This window comes from Macaca fascicularis, chromosome 19, assembly GCF_037993035.2.
Source record: "Macaca fascicularis isolate 582-1 chromosome 19, T2T-MFA8v1.1".
In the NCBI taxonomy this organism is placed as follows: Eukaryota; Metazoa; Chordata; class Mammalia; order Primates; family Cercopithecidae; genus Macaca; species Macaca fascicularis.
Genome location: NC_088393.1, coordinates 33,412,071 through 33,429,204, shown reverse-complemented (window position 1 = coordinate 33,429,204; position 17,134 = coordinate 33,412,071). Strand labels below are relative to the sequence as shown.

The following is a 17,134-nucleotide window of genomic DNA, read 5'->3' as shown; positions in this document are numbered from 1 at the left end:
TGACTTCCCCTCACAGAGTTACAGCTGTATTCCGTGGAGCTGTTTGCTAGCCATATTTCTGTGGAATCTGAGAACGGAAATTTCGGATCACTAGGAAGACCATAGGGCCAAAGGAAATATCCTCTGATAGAAAAGAGAAAGAAGTTTTCTGAGAAACTACTTTGTGTTCTGTGAAATCATCTCACAGAGTTACAGCTTTCCCCTCAAGAAGCCTTTCGCTGAGACTGTTCTTGTGGAATTGGCAAAGCGATATTTGGAAGTCCATGGAGAGCTATGGTGAAAAAGAAAATATCCTCAGATGAAAACTGGAAAGAAGCTTTCTGAGAAACTGCTTAGTGTTCTGTTAATTCATCTCACAGAGTTACAGCTTTCCCCTCAAGAAGCCGTTAGCTAAGAGTGTTCTTGTGGAATTTGCAAAGTGAGATTTGGAAGCCCTTAGAGGGTTATGGTGAAAAAGAAAATATCCTCAGAGAAAAACTGGAAAGAAGATTTCTGAGAAACTGCTTTGTGATGTGTGACATCCACTTACAGAGTTACAGCTCTATTTTTGGAGCTCATTGCTAGCCTTATTTCTGTGGAATCTGAGAACTGATATTTCCGATCCCTTGGAAGACTATAGGACCAAAGAAAATATCCTTCGATAGAAAAGAGAAAGAAACTTTCTGATAAACCTCTTGTGTTCTGTGAAATCATCTCACAGAGTTACAGCTTTCCCCTCCAGAAGCCTTTCGCTAAGACTGTTCTTGTGGAATTTGCAAAGTGATATTTGGAAGCCCATGGAGGGCTCTGGTGAATAAGAAAATATCCTGAGAAAAAAACTAGAAAGAAGTTTATGAGAAACTGCTTAGTGTTCTTTTAATTCATCTTACAGTGTTCCAGGTTTCCCCTCAAGAAGCAGTTCACTAAGTCTGTTCTCGTGGAATTTGCAAAGTGATATTAACAAGCCAATTGAGGGCCATGTTGCAAAGAAAAATATCCTCAGAGAAAAACTGGAAAGAAGCTTTTTGAGAAACTGCTTACTGTTCTGTTAATTCATCTCACAGAGTTCCAGCTTTCCCCTCAAGATGCCGTATGCTAAGACTGTTCTCGTGGAATTTGCAAAGTGATGTTTGTAAGCCAAATGAGGGCTATGGTGAAAAAGAAAATATCCTCAGAGAAAAACTGGAAAGAAGCTTTCTGAGAAACTGCTTTGTGATGTGTGTCTTCCACTCGCAGATTTACAGTTGTATTTCATGAAGCTGTTTGCTAGCCTTATTTCTGTGGAGTCTGAGAACTCATATTACGGATCCCTTGGAAGACTCTGGGGCCAAATTAAATATCCTCTGATAGAAAAGAGAAAGAAGCTTTCTGAGAAACTTCCTTGTGTTCTGTGAAATCATCTCTCAGAGTTACAGCTTTCCCCTCAAGAAGCCTTTTGCTGAAACAGTTCTTCTGGAATTGTCAAAGTGATATTTGGAAGAACCTTTTGGACTACGGTGAAAAAGAAAATATCCTCAGAGAAAAAGTGGAAAGAAGCTTTCTGAGAAACGGCTTAGTGTTGTATTAATTCATCTCACAGAGTTACAGCTTTCCCCTGAATAAGCCGTTCACTAAGACTGTTCTTGTGAATTTTGCAAAATGGTATTTGGAAGCCCATAGAGGGCTACGGTGAAAAAGAAAATATCCTCAGAGAAAAATTGGAAAGAAGATTTCTGAGAAACTGTTTTTTGATGTGTCACTTCCACTCACAGAGTTACAGCTGTATTTCATGGAGCTGTTTGCTTGCCATATTTCTGTGTAATCTGAGAACAGATATTTCGGATCCCTAGGAAGACTATAGGGTCAAAGGAAATATCCTGCGACAGAAAAGAGAAAGAGCCTTTCTGAGGAACTTCTTTGATTTCTGTGAAACCATCTCACAGAGTTACATCTTTCCCCTCAAGAAGCCTTTCGCTAAGACAGTTCGTGTTGAATTGGCAAAGTGATATTTGGAAGACCTAGTTGGGCTATGGTGAAAAAGAAAATATACTCAGAGAAAACCTGGAAAGAAGCTTTCTGAGAAACTGCTTTCTGATGTGTGACTTCCCCTCACAGAGTTAAGGCTGCGTTTCGTGGAGCTGTTTGCTAGCCTTATTTCTGTGGAATCTGTGAACTGACATTTCGGATCATTTGGAAGACTATAGGGCCAAAGGAAATATCCTGCGATAACAAAGAGAAAGAAGCTTTCTGATAAACTTCTTTGTGTTCTGTGAAATCATCTTACAGAGTTACAGCTTTCCCCTCAAGAAGCCTTTTGCTGGGACTGTTTTTGTGGAATTCGCAGAGTAATATTTGGAAACCCATGGAGGCCTATGGTGAAAAAGGAAATATCATCAGATGAAAACTGAAAAGAAGCTTTTTGAGAAACGGCTTAGTGTTCTCTTACTGCATCTCACAGAGTTACAGCTTTCCCCTCAAGAAGCCTTTCGCTGGGACTGTTCTTGTGGAATTGGCAAAGTGATATTTGGAAGTCCATTGAGGGCTACGGTGAAAAACAAAATATCCTCACAGAAAAACTGGGAAGAAGCTTTTTGAGAAACTACTTAGTGTTCCGTTATTTCATGTCACAGAGGTACAGCTTTCCCCTCAAGAAGCTGTTCGCTAAGACAGTTCTCGTGCAATTTGCAAAGTGATATTTGCAAGTCAATTGAGGGTTATGGGGAAAAACAAAATATCCTCAGAGAAAAACTGGAAAGAAGATTTCTGAGAAACTGCTTTGTGATGTGTGTCTTCCACTCACAGAGTTACAGCTGTATTTCATGGAGCTGTTTGCTAGCCTGATTTCTGTGGAATATAAGAACTCATATTTCGGATCCCTTGGAAGACTATAGGGCCAAATTAAATATCCTCCGATAGAAAAGACAAAGAAGCTTTCTGAGAAACTTCTTTGTGTTCAGTGAAATCATCTCATAGAGTTACAGCTTCCCCTCAAGTAGCCTTTTGCTGAAACAGTTCTTCTGGCATTGTCAAAGTGATATTTGGAAGAACCCGTTGGGCTATGGTGAAAAACAAAATATCCTCAGAGAAAAACTGGAAAGAAGCTTTCTGAGAAACTGCTTTCTGATGTGTGACTTCCCCTCACAGAGTTACGGCTGTATTTCGTGGAGATGTTTGCTACCGTATTTCTGTGGAATCCGAGAACTAACATTTCGGATCACTTGGAAGTCTATAGGGCCAAAGGAAATATCCAGCGATAACAAAGAGAAAGAAGCTTTCTCAGAAACTTCTTTGTGTTCTGTGAAATCATCTTACAGAGTTACAGCTTTCCCCTCAAGAAGCCTTTCACTGGGACTGTTCTTGTGGAATTGGCAAAGTGATATTTGGAAGTCCATTGAGGGCTATGGTGAAAAACGAAATATCCTCACAGAAAAACTGGGAAGAAGCTTTTTGAGAAACTGCTTAGTGTTCTGTTAATTCATGTCACAGAGTTACAGTTTTTCCCTCAAGAAGCCGTTCGCTAAGACTGTTGTCGTGCAATTTGCAAAGTGATATTTGCAAGTCAATTGAGGGTTATGTTGAAAAACAAAATATCCTCAGAGAAAAACTGGAAAGAAGATTTCTGAGAAACTGCTTTCTGATGTGTGTCTTCCACTCAAAGAGTTACAGCTGTATTTAATGGAGCTGTTTCCTACCCTTATTTCTGTGGAATCTGAGAACTCATATAACGGATCCCTTGGAAGACTGTAGGGCCAAATTAAATATCCTCTGATAGAAAGAGAAAGAAACTTTCTGAGAAACTTCTCTGGGTTCTGTGAAATCATCTCACAGAGTTACAGCTTTCGGTCATGAAGCCTTTCGCTAAGCCTGATCTTGTGGAATTTGCAAAGTGATATTTCGATGCCCATAGAGGGCTACGGTGAAAAAGGAAATATCCTCATGTGAAATCTGGAAAGAAGCTTTCTGGGAAACTGCTTAGTGTTCTGTTAATCCATCTCACAGAGTTACAGCTTTCCCCTCAAGAAGCCGTTCGCTAAGCCTGTTCTTGTGGAATTTGCAAAGTGATATTTGGAAGCCCTTAGAAGGCTAGGGTAAAAAAGACAATATCCTCAGAGAAAAACTGGAAAGAAGCTTTCTGAGAAACTGCTTTGTCATGTGTGACTTCCACTCATAGTTACATCTGTATTTCGTGGATCTGTTTGCTAGGCTTATTTCTGTGGAATCTGAGAACTGATATTTTCGATCCCTTTGAAGACTATAGGGCCAAAGGAAATTTCCTCTGATAACAAAGACAAAGAAGCTTTCTGAAAAACTTCTTTCTGTTCTGTGAAATCATCTCACAGAGTTACAGCTTTCCCCTCAAGAAGCCTTACGCTAAGCCTGATCTTGTAGAATTTGCAAAGTGATATTTCGATGCCTATAGAGGGCTACGGTGAAAAAGGAAATATACACAAATGAAATCTGGAAAGAAGCTTTCTGAGAAACTGCTTAGTGTTCTGTTAATTCATCTCACTGAGTTACAGCTTTCCCCTCAAATAGCCGTTCGCTACGCCTGTTCTTGTGGAATTTGCAAAGTGATATTTGGAACTCCTTGGACGGCTATGGTGAAAAAGAAAATATCCTCAGAGAAAAACTGGAAAGAAGCTTTCTGAGAAACTGCTTTGTCATGTGTGACTTCCCCTCAAAGACTTACATCTGTATTTCTTGGATCTGTTTGCTATCCTGATTTCTGTGGAATCTGAGAACTGATATTTCGGATTCCTTTGAAGACTATAGGGCAAAAGGAAATATCCTCCGATAACAAAGGGAAAGAAGCTTTCTGAGAAACTTCTTTGTTTTCTGTGAAATCATCTCACAGGGTTACAGCTTTCGCCTCAAGAAGCCTTTCGCTAAGCCTAAAAATGTGGAATTTGCAAAGTGATATTTCGATGCCCATAGAGGGCTACGGTGAAAAAGGAAATATCCTCAGATGAAATCTGGAAAGAAGCTTTCTGGGAAACTGCTTAGTGTTCTGTTAACTCATTTCACAGAGCTACATCTTACCCCTCAAGAAGGCGTTCGCTAAGCCTGTTCTTGTGGAACTTGCAAAGTGATGTTTGGAAGCCCTTAGAGGGCTATGGTGAAAAAGAAACTATCCTCAGAGAGAAACTGGAAAGAAGCTTTCTGAGAAACTGCTTTGTGATGTGTGACTTCCACTCACAGAGTTACATCTGTATTTCGTGGATCTCTTTGCTAGCCTTATTTCTGTGGAATTTGAGAACTGATATTTCCGATCCCTTTGGAGACTATAGGGCCCAAGGATATATCCTCCGGTAACAAAGGGAAAGAAGCTTTCTGAGAAACTTCTTTGTGTTCAGTGAAATAATCTCATAGAGTTACAGCTTTCCCCTCAAGAATCCTTTCGCTAAGCCTGTTCTTGTGGAATTTGAAAAGGGATATTTCGATGCCTATAGAGGGCTATGGTGAAAAAGGAAATATCCTCAGATGAAATCTGGAAAGAAGCTTTGTGAGAAACTGCTTAGTGTTCTGTTAATTCATCTCACAGAGTTACAGCTTTCCCCTCAAGAAGCCGTTTGCTAAGACTGTTCTTGTGGAATTTGCAAAGTGATATTTCGAAGCACATAGTGGGCTATGGTGAAAAAGAAAATATCCTCAGAGAAAAACTGGAAAGAAGCTCTGTGAGAAACTGCTTTGTCATGTATGACTTCCACTCTCAGAGTTACATCTGTGTTTCGCGGATCTCTCTGCAAGCTTGATTTCTGTGGAATCTAAGAACGGATGTTTCGGATCCCTTTCAAGACTATAGGGCCAAAGGAAATATCCTCTGATAACAAAGAGAAAGAAGTTTTCTGAGAAAATTCTTCGTGTTCTGTGAAATCATCTCACAGAGTTGCAGCTTTCGGTCAAGAAGCCTTTTGCTAAGCCTGATCTTGTGGAATTTGCAGTGATATTTCGATGCCCATAGATGGCTACGGTGAAAAAGGAAATATCCTCAGATGAAATCTGGAAAGAACCTTTCTGAGAAACTGCTTAGTATTCTGTTAATTCATCTCGCAGAGTTACAGCTTTCTCCTCAAGAAGCCGTTCGCTAAGCCGGTTCTTGTGGAATTTGCAAAGTGATTTTTGGAAGGCCTTAGAGGGCTAAGGAGAAAAAGAAAGTATCCTCAGAGAAAAACTGGAAAGAAGCTTTCTGAGAAACTGCTTTGTGATGTGTGACTTCGACTCAGAGTTACATCTGTATTTCGTGTATCTGTTTGCTATCCTGATTTCTGTGGAATCTCAGAACTGATATTTCCGATCCCTTTGAAGACTATAGGGCCAAAGGATATATCCTCTGATAACAAAGGGAAAGAAGCTTTCTGAGAAACTTCTTTGTGTTCTGTGAAATCATCTCACAGAATTACAGCTTTCGGTCATGAAGCCTTTCTCTAAGACTGTTCTTGTGGGATTTGCAAAGTGATATTTTGATGCCCACAGAGGGCTACGGTGAAAAAGGAAATATCCTCAGATGATATATGCAAAGAACCTTTCTGAGAAGCTGCTTAGTGTTCTGTTAACTCATCTCAGAGAGTTACAGCTTTCCTGTCAAGAAGCCGTTCACTAAGTCTCTTCTTGTGGTATTTACAAAGTGATATTTGGAAGCCCTTAGAGGGCAATGGTGAAAAAGAAGATATCCACAGAGAAAAACTGGAAAGAAGCTTTCTGAGAAACTGCTTTGTCATGTGTGACTTTCACTCACAGAGTTACATCTGTGTTTCGTGGATCGGTTTGCTAGCCTGATTTCTGTGGAATCTAAGAACTGATGTTTCGGATCCCTTTCAAGACTATAGTTCCAAAGGAAATATCCTCTGATAACAAAGAGAAAGAAGCTTTCTGAGAAACTTCTTTGTGTTCTGTGAAATCATCCCATGGAGTTACAGCTTTCGGTCATGAAGACTTTCTCTAACACTGTTCTTGTGGGATTTGCAAAGTGATATTTTGATGCCCAGAGAGGGCTATGGTGAAAAAGGAAATATCCTCAGATGAAATCTGGAAAGAAGCTTTCTGAGAAACTGCTTAGTGTTCTGTTAATTCATGTCAGAGAGTTACATCTTTCCCCTCCAGAAACCGTACGCTAAGCCTGTTCTTGTTGAATTTGCAAAGTGATATTTGGAAGCCCATAGAGGGCAATGGTGAAAAAGAAGATATCCTCAGAGAAAAACTGGAAAGAAGCTTTCTGAGAAACTAATTTTTGATGTGTGACTTCCACTCACAGAGTTACATCTGTATTTCGTGGATCTGTTTGCTAGCCTGATTCTTGTGGAATCTCAGAACTGATAGTTCGGATCCCTTTAAGGACTGTAGGGACAAAGGAAATATCCTCCGATAAAAAAGAGAAAGAAGCTTTCTGAGAAACTTCTTTTTGTTCTGTGAAATCATCTCACAGAGTTACAGCTTTCCCCTCAAGAAGCCTTTCGCTAAGCCTGTTCTTGTGGAATTTGCAAAGTGATATTTCGATGCCCATAGAGGGCTACAGTGAAAAAGGAAATATCCTCAAATGAAATCTGGAAAGAAGGTTTCTGAGAAACTGCTTAGTGTTCTGTTAATTCATTTCACATTGTTACACCTTTCCCCTCAAGAAGCCATTCGGTAAGCCTGTTCTTGTGGAATTTGCAAAGTGATGTTTGGAAGCCCATTGAGGGATACGGTGAAAAAGAAAATATCCTCAGAGAAAAACTGTAAAGAAGCTTTCTATGAAAGTGATTTGTGATGTGTGAATGCCACTCACAGAGTTACATCTGTGTTTCGTGGTTCGCTTTGCTAGCCTTATTTCTGTGGAATCTGAGAACTGATATTTCCGATCCCTTTGAAGACTATAGGGCCAGAGGAAATATCCTCTGGTAAAAAAGGGAAAGAAGTTTCTGAGAAACTTGTTTGTGTTCTGTGAAATCATCTCACAGAGTTACAGCTTTCGGTAATGAAGCCTCACGATAAGCCTGATCTTTTGGAATTTTTCAAAGTGATATTTGGAAGCCCATAGAGGGCTATGGTGAAAAAGGAAATATTCTCAGATGAAATGTGGAAAGAAGCTTTGTGGGAAACTGCTTAGTGTTTTGTTAATTCATCTCACAGAGTTACATCTTTCCCCTCAAGAAGCCGTTCGCTAAGCCTGTTCTTGTGGAATTTGCAAAGTGATGTTAGGAAGCCCTTAGAGGGCTATGGTGAGAAAGAAAATATCCTCAGAGAAAAACTGGAAAGAAGCTTTCTGAGAAACTGCTTTTTCATGTGTGACTTCCACTCACAGAATAACGTTTGTATTTCATGGATCTGTTTGCTAGCCTTATTTCTGTGGAATCTGAGCACAGATATTTCGGATCCCATGGAAGACTATAGGGCCAAAGGAAATATCCTCCGGTACCAAAGGGAAAGAAGCTTTCTGAGAAACTTCTTTGTGTTCTGTGAAATCATTTCACCAAGTTACAGCTTTCCCCTCAGGAAGCCTTTCGCTAAGCCTGATATTGTGGAATTGGCAAAGTGATATTTCGATGCCCTTAGGGGGGTAAGGTGAAAAAGGAAATATCCTCAGATGAAATTTGGAAAGAAGCTTTCTGAGAAACTGCTTAGTGTTCTGTTAATTCATTTCACAGAGTTACAGCTTTCCCATCAAGAAGCCGTTTGCTAAGCCAGTTTCAGTGGAATTTGCAAAATGATATTTGGGAGCCCATAGAGGGCTGTGGTGAGAAAGAAAATATCTTCAGAGAAAATCTGGAAAGAAGCTTTCTGAGAAACCAATTTTTGATGTGTGACGTCCACTCACAGAGTTATATCTGTATTTCGTGGGTCTGTTTCCTAGCCTGATTTCTGTGGAATCTGAGAACTCATATTTCGGATCCCTTTGAAGACTATAGGGCCAAAGGAAATATCCTCCGATGACAAAGAGAAGGAAGCTTTCTGAGAAACTTCTTTGTGTTCTGTGAAATCATCTCACAGAGTTATCAGCTTTCGGTCAAGAAGCCTTTCGCTAAACCTGGTCTTGTGGAATTTAGAAAGTGATATTTTGATGCCCATAGAGGGCTACGGTGAAAATGGAAATATCCTCAGATGAAATCTGGAAAGAATCTTTCTGAGCAACTGCTTAGTGTTCTTTTAATTCATTTCACAGAGATACATCTTTCCCCTCAGGAAGCCGTTCGCTAAACCTGTTCTTGTGGAATTTGCAAAGTGATTTATGGAAGCCCATAGAAGGCAATGGTGAAAAAGAAAGTATCCTCAGAGAAAAACTGGAAAGAAGCTTTCTGAGAAACTGCTTTGTGATGTGTGACTTCCACTCACAGAGTTACATCTGTATTTCGTGGATCTGTTAGCTAGCCTTATTTATGTGGAATCTGAGAACTGATATTTCCGATTCTTTTGAAGACTATAGGGTCAAAGGATATATCCTCCGGTAACAAAGGGAAAGAAGCTTTCTGAGAAACTTCTTTGTGTTCAGTGAAATCATCTCACAGAGTTACAGCTTTCCCCTCAAGAAGCCTTTCGCTAAGCCTTATCTTGTGGAATTTTCAAAGTGATATTTCGTTGCCCATAGAGGGCTACGGTGAAAAAGGAAATATCCGGAGATGAAATCTGGAAAGAAGCTTTCTGAGAAACTGCCTAGTGTTCTGTCAATTCATCTCACAAAGTTACAGCTTTCCCCTCAAGAAGCCCTTCGCTAAGCCTGTTCTTGTGGAATTTGCAAAGTGATATTGGGAGGCCCATAGAGGGCTGTGGTGAGACAGTAAATATCCTCAGGGAAAAATTGTAAAGAAGCTTTCTGAGAAACTGCTTTGTCTTGTGTGACTTCCACTCACATAGTTACAGCTGTATTTCATTGGTCTGTTTGCTAGCCTTATTTCTGTGGAACCTGAGAACGGATATTTCCCATTCTTTGAAGTCTACAGGCAGAAAGGAAATATCCTCTGATATCAGAGAGAAAGAGGCTTTCTGAGAAACTTCTTTGAGTTCTGGGAAATCATCTCACAGAGTTACAGCTTCCCCCTCAAGGAGTCTGTCGCTAAGACTGTTCTTGTGGAATTTGAAAAGTGATATATGGAAGCCCAAGGAGGGCTATGGTGAAAAAGGAAATATCCTCAGATGAAAACTGGAAAGAAGCATTCTGAGAAACTGCTTAGTGTTTTGTTAATTCATCTCACAGAGTTACAGCTTTCCCCTCAATAAGCCGTTCGCTAAGCCTGTTCTTGTGGAATTTGCAAAGTGATATTTGGAAGCCCTTAGAGGGCTATGGTGAAAAAGAAAATATCTTCAGAGAAAAGCTGGAAAGAAGCTTTCTGAGAAACTGCTTTGTGATGTGTGACTTCCACTCACAGCGTTACAGCTATATTTCCTGGATCTGTTTGCTAGCCTTATTTCTGTGGAATCTGACTTCTGATATTTCTGATCCCTTTGAAGACTATAGGGACAAAGGAAATATCCTCCGATTAGAAAGAGAAAGAAGCTTTCGGAGAAACTTATTTGTGTTCTGTGAAATCCTCTCACAGAGTTACAGCTTTCCCCTCAAGAATCCTTTCACGAAGACTGTTCTTGTTTAATTTTCAATGTGAAATTTGAAGCCCTTGGAGGGCTATGGTGAAAAAGAAATATCCTCAGATGAAAACTGGAAAGAAGCTTTCTGAGAAACTGCTTAGTGTTCTGTTAATTCATCTCTCAGAATTCAGCTTTCCCCTCAAGAAGCCATTCGCTAAGCCTGTTCTTGTCGAATTTCCAAAGTGATATTTGGAAGCCCCTAGAGGGCTATGGTGAAAAAGAAAATATCCTCAGAGAAAAACTGGAAAGAAACTTTCTGAGAAACTGCTCTGTGATGTGTGACTTGCACTCACAGCGTTACAGCTGTATTTCCGGGATCTGTTTGCTAGCCTTATTTCTGTGGAATCTGAGCACGGATATTTCGGATCCCTTTGAAGACTATAGGGACATAGGAAATATCCTCCGATTACAAAGAGAAAGAAGCTTTCTGAGAAACTTCTTTGTGTTCTGTGAAATCATCACACAGAGTTTCAGATTTCCCCTCAAGAAGCCTTTCGCTAAGACTGTTCTTGTGGAATGTACAACGTGATATTTGGAATCCCATGGAGGGCTATGGTGAAAAAGGAAAAATCTTCAGATGAAAACTGGAAAAATGCTTTCTGAGAAACTGCTTAGTGTTCTGTTAATTCATCTCACAGAGTTACATCTTTCCCTTCAAGAAGCCGTTCGCTAAGCCTGTTCTTGTGGAATTTGCAAAGTGAGATTTGGAAGCCTTTAGAGGGCTAGGGTGAAAAGGAAAATTTCCTCAGAGAAAAACTGGAAAGAAGCTTTCTGAGAAACTACTTTGTGATGTGTGACTTCCACTCACAGCGTTACGGCTGTTATTCCTGTATCTGTTTGCTAGCCTTATTTCTGTGGAATCTGAGCACGGATATTTCGGATCCCTTTGAAGACTATAGGGCCAAAGGAAATATCCTCCGATAACAAAGAGAAAGAAGCTTTCTGAGAAACTTCTTTGTGTTCTGTGAAATCATCTCACAGAGTTACAGCTTTCCCCTCTAGAAGCCTTTCGCTAAGACTGTTCTTGTGGAATGTGCAAAGTGATATTTTTAATCCCATGGAGGGTTATCGTGATAAACGAAATATCCTCAGATGAAAACTGGAAAGATGCTTTCTGAGAAACTGCTTAGTGTTCTGTTAATTCATCACACAGAGTTACAGCTTTCCCCTCAAGAAGCCGTTTGGTAAACCTGTTCTTGTGGAATTTGCAAAGTGATATTTCGAAGCCCACAGAGGGCTATGGTGAAAAGGAAAATATCCTCGGAGAAAAACTGGAAAGAAGCCCTCTCAGAAACTGCTCTGTGATTTGTGACTTCCCCTCACAGTATTATACCTGTATTTCCTGGATCTCTTTGCTAGCCTTATTTGTGTGGAATCTGAGAACGGGTGTTTCGGATCTCTTTGAAGACTATAGGGACAAAGGAAATATCCTCCGATAACAAAGAGAAAGAAGCTTTCTGAGAAACATCTTTGTGTTCTGTGAAAACCTCTCAGAGAGTTACAGCTTTCCCCTCAAGAAGCCTTTCCCTAAGACTGTTCTTGTGGAATTTGCAAAGTGATATTTGCAAGCACATGGAGGGCTATGGTGAAAAAGAAATATCCTCAGACGAAAACTGGAAAGAAGCTTTCTGAGAAACTGCTTAGTGTTCTGGTAATTCATCTCACAGAGTTACAGCATTCCCCTCAAGAAGTCATTCGCTAAGCCTATTCTTGTGGAATTTGCAAAGTGATATTTGCAAGCTCATAGAGGGCTACAGTGAAAAAGAAAATATCCTCAGAGAAACACTGGAAACAAGCTTTCTCAGAAACTACTCTGTGATGTGCAACTTCCACTCACAAAATTACTGCTGTATTTCGTGGATCTGTTTGCTAGCCTTATTTCTGTGGAATCTGAGAACTGATATTTCGGATCCCTTTGAAGACTATAGGGCCAATTTAAATATCCTCTGATAACAAAGAGAAAGAAGCTTTCTGAGAAACTGCGTAGTGTTCTGTTAATTCATCTCACGTAGTTACAGCTTTACCCTCAAGAAGACGTTCCCTAAGCCTGTTCTTGTGGAATTTGCAAAGTGATATTACGATGCCCATAGAGGTCTATGGTGAAAAAGAAAATATCTTCAGAGAAAAATTGGAAAGAAGCTTTCTGGGAATCTGCTTTGTGATGTGATTTCCACTCACAGAGTTACATCTGTATTTCGTGCATCTGTTTCCTAGCCATATTTCTGTGGAATCTGAGAACTGATATTTTGGATCCCATTGAAGACTATAGGGCCAAAGGAAATATCCTCGTATAAAAAAGAGAAAGAAGCTTTCTGAGAAACTTCTTTGTGTTCTGTGAAATCATCTCACAGAGTTACAGGATTCCCCTCAAGAAGCCTTTCGCTAAGCCTGTTTCTGTGGAATTTGCAAAGTGATTTTTCGATGCCCATACAGGGCTACGACGAAAAAGGGAATATCCTCAAATGAAATCTGGAAAGAAGCTTTCAGAGAAACTGCTTAGTGTTCTGTTAATTCATCTCACAGAGTTACAGCTTCCCCCTCAAGAAGCCTTTCTTAAGACACTTCTTGTGGAATTTGAAAAGTGATATTTGGAAGCCCATAGAGGGCTATGGTGAAAAAGGAAATATCCTCAGATGAAACCTGGAAAGAAGCTTTCTGAGAAACTGCTTAGTGTTCAGTTAATTCATCTCACAGTGTTACAGCTTTCCCCTCAAGAAGTCTTTCGCTAAGCCTGGACTTGTGGAATATGCAAAGTGATATTTCGATGCCCATACAGGGCTACCGTGAAAAAGGAAATATCCTCAGATGAAATTTGTAAAGAAGGTTTCTGAGAAGTTGTGTTAATTCAACTCACAGAGTTACAGCTTTCCCCTCAACAATCCATTCGCTAAGCCTGTTCTTGTGGAATTTGCAAAGTGATATTTCGTTGCCCATATAGGGCTACAGTGAAAAAGGAAATATCCTCAGATGAAATCTGGAAAGAAGCTTTCTGAGAAACTGCTTAGTTTTCTGTTTATTCATCTAACAGAGTTACAGCTTTCCCCTCAAGAGCCATTCGGTAAGCCTGAACTTTTGGAATTTGCAAAGCGATATTTGGAATCCCACAAAGGGCTATGATGAAAAAGAAAATATACTCAGAGAAAAACTGGAAAGAAGCTATCTGAGAAATTGCTTTGTGATGTGTGAATTGCACTCACAGAGTTACATCTGTCTTTCGTGGATCTCTTTGCTGGCCTTATTTCTGTGGAATCTGAGAACTGATATTTCGGATCCCATTGAAGACTATAGGGCCAAAGGAAATATCCTCCAATAACAAAGAGAAAGAAGCTTTCTGAGAAACTTCTTTGTGTTCTGTAAAATCATCTCACGGAGTTACAGGTTTCCCCTCAAGAAGCCTTTGGCTAAGCCCGTTCTTGTGGAATTTGCAAAGTGATATTTCGATGCCCTTAGAGGGCTACGTTGAAAAAGGAAATATCCTGAGATGAAATCTGGAAAGAAGCTTTCTGAGAAACTGCTTAGTGTTCTGTTAATTCATCTCACAGAGTTACAGCTTTCCCCTCAAGAAGCCATTCGCTAAGCCTGTATTTGTGGAATTGGCAAAGTGATATTTGGAAGTCCATAGAGGGCTATGGTGAAAAAGGAAATATCCTCAGATGAAATCTGGAAAGCAGCTTTCTGAGAACCTGCTTGGTGTTCTGTTAATTCATCTCACGGAGTTACACCTTTCCCTTCAAGAAGCCTTTCGCTAAGCCTGTTCTTGTGGAATTCGCAAAGTGATATTTGGAACCTCTAGAGGGCTATGGTGAAAAAGAAAATATCCTCAGAGAAAAACTGGAAAGAAGTTTTCTGAGAAACTGCTTTGTGATGTGTGACTTCAACTCACGGAGTTACATCTGTCTTTCGTGGAGCTCTTTGCTAGCCTTATTTCTGTGGAATCTGAGAACAGATATTTCGGATCCCTTTGAAGATTATGGGGCCAAAGGAAATATCCTCCGATAACAAAGAGAAAGAAGCTTTCTGAGGAACTTCTTTGTGTTCTGTGAAATCATCTCACAGAGTTACAGCTTTCCCCTCAAGAAGCCTTTCGCTAAGAGAGTTCTTGTGGAATTTGCAAAGTGATATTTGGAAGCCCATAGAGGGCTATGGTGAAAAAGGAACTATCTTCAGATATAATCTAGAAAGAAGCTTTCTAAGAAACTGCTTAGTGTTCTGTTAATTCATCTCACAGAGTTACAGCTTTCCGCTCAAGAGGCCAATCGCTAAGCCTCTTCTTGTTTAATTCGCAAAGTGATATTTGGAAGCACATAGAGGGCTATGGTGAAAAAGAAAGTATCCTCAGAGAAAAACTCGAAAGAAGCTTTCTGAGAAACTGCCTTGTGATGTGTGACTCACACTCACAGAATTACATCTGTACTTCGTGGATCTCTTTGTTAGCCTTATTTCTGTGGAATCTGAGAACAGATATTTCGGATCCCTTTGAAAACTATAGGACCAAAGGAAATATCCTCCGATAAGAAAGAGAAAGAAGCTTTGTGAGAAACTTCTTTGAGTTCTGTGAAATCATCTCACAGAGTTACAGCTTTCCACTCAAGAAGCCTTTCGTTTAGACAGTTCTTGTGGAATTTGCAAAATGATATTTGGAAGCCCTTAGAGGGCTACTGTGAAAAAGGAAATATCCTCAGATGAAATCTAGAAAGAAGCTTTCTGAGAAACTGCTTAGTGTTCTGTCAATTCATCTCACAGAGTTACAGCTTTCCCCTCAAGAAGCCCCTCGCTAAGCCTGTTCTTCTGGAATTCGCAACGTGATATTTGGAAGCCCATAGAGGGCTATCGTGAAAAAGAAAATATCCTCAGAGAAAAACTGGGAAGAAGCTTTCTGAGAAACTGCTTTGTGATGTGTGAATTCTACTCACATAGTTACATCTGTATTTCGTGGATATCTTTGCTAGCCTTATTTCTGTGGAATCTGAGAACAGATATTTCGCATCCCTTTGAAGACTATAGGGCCAAGGAAATATCCTCCGATAACAAAGAGAAAGAAGCTTTCTAGGAAACTTCTTTGTGTTCTGTGAAATCATCTCACAAAGATACAGCTTTTCCCTCTGGAAGATTTTCACTAACACAATTCTTGTGGAATTTGCAAAGTGATATTTGGAACAGCTAGAGGGCTATGGTGAAAAAGGAAATATCCTGAGATGAAATCTGGAAAGAAGCTTTCTGAGAAACTGCTTCGTGTTCTGTTAATTTTTCTCACAAAGTTACAGCTTTCGCCTCAAGTAGCCACTCGCTAAGCCTGTTTTTGTGGAATTCGCAAAGTGATATTTGGAAGCCCATAGAGGGTAATGTTGAAAAAGATAATATCCTCAGAGAAAAACTGGAGAGAAGCTTTCTGAGAAACTCCTTTTTGATGTGTGACTTCCACTCACTGAGTTACATCTGTATTTCATGGATCTCTTTGCTAGCCTTATTTCTGTGGAATCTGAGAACAGATATTTCGGAACCCTTTGAAGACTATAGGGCCAAAGGAAATATCCTCCGATAACAAAGAGAAAGAAGCTTTCTGAAAAACTTCTTTGTGTTCTGTGAAATCATCTCACAGAGTTACAGCTTTCCACTCTAGAAGCCTTTCGCTGAGACAGTTCTTGTGGAATTTGCAAAGTGATATTTGAAGCCCATAGAGGGCTATGTTGAAAAAGAAAATAACCTCAGAGAAAAACTGGAAAGAAGCTTTCTGAGAAACTTCTTTGTGTTCTGCGAAATCATCTCACAGAGTTACAGCTTTTCCCTCAGGAAGACTTTCACTAACACAATTCTTGTGGAATTTGCAAAGTGATATTTGGAACACCTAGAGGGCTATGGTGAAAAAGGAAATATCCTCAGATGAAATTTGGAAAGAAGCTTTCTGAGAAACTTCTTTTTGTTCTGTGAAATCATCTCACAGAGTTACAGCTTTCCCCTCCAGAAGCCGCTCGGTAAGCCTGTTCTTGTGGAATTCGCAAAGTGATATTTGGAAGCCCATAGTGGGCTCTGGTGAAAAAGAAAATATCCTCAGAGAAAAACTGGAAAGAAGCTTTCTGAGAAACTCCTTTGTGATGTGTGACTTCCACTCACAGAGTTACATGTGTATTTCGTGTATCTCTTTGCTAGCATTATTTCTGTGGAATCTGAGAACAGATATTTCGGATCACTTTGAAAACTATAGGGCCAAAGGAAATATCCTCCGATAACAAAGAGAACGAAGCTTACTGAGAAACTAATTTTTATTCTGTGAAATCATCTCAGAGAGTTACAGATTTCCCCTCAAGAATCCTTTCGCTAAGACAGTACTTGTGGAATTTGCAAAGTGATATTTGGAAGCCCCTAGAGTGCTATGGTGAAAAAGGAAATATGCTCAGATGAAATCTGGAAAGAAGCTTTCTGAGAAACTGCTTAGTGTTCTCTTAATTCATCTCACAGAGTTACAGCTTTCTCCTCTAGAGGCCGCTCCCTAAGCCTGTCTTGTGGAATTTGCAAAGTGATATTTGGAAGCCCATAGAAGGCTCTGGTGAAAAAAGAAATATCCTCAGATGAAATCTGGAAAGAAGCTTTCAGAGAAAGGGCTTAGTGTTCTGTTAATTCA

The 17,134-nt window shown here is 40.0% G+C and overlaps 1 pseudogene; it reads left to right on the top strand.

Annotated features, from left to right (window-relative positions):
• Nucleotides 1-7,912: 7,912 nt before the first annotated feature.
• Nucleotides 7,913-17,134, top strand: part of LOC135968417 (uncharacterized) — a 29,034-nt pseudogene continuing 19,812 nt past the window's right edge.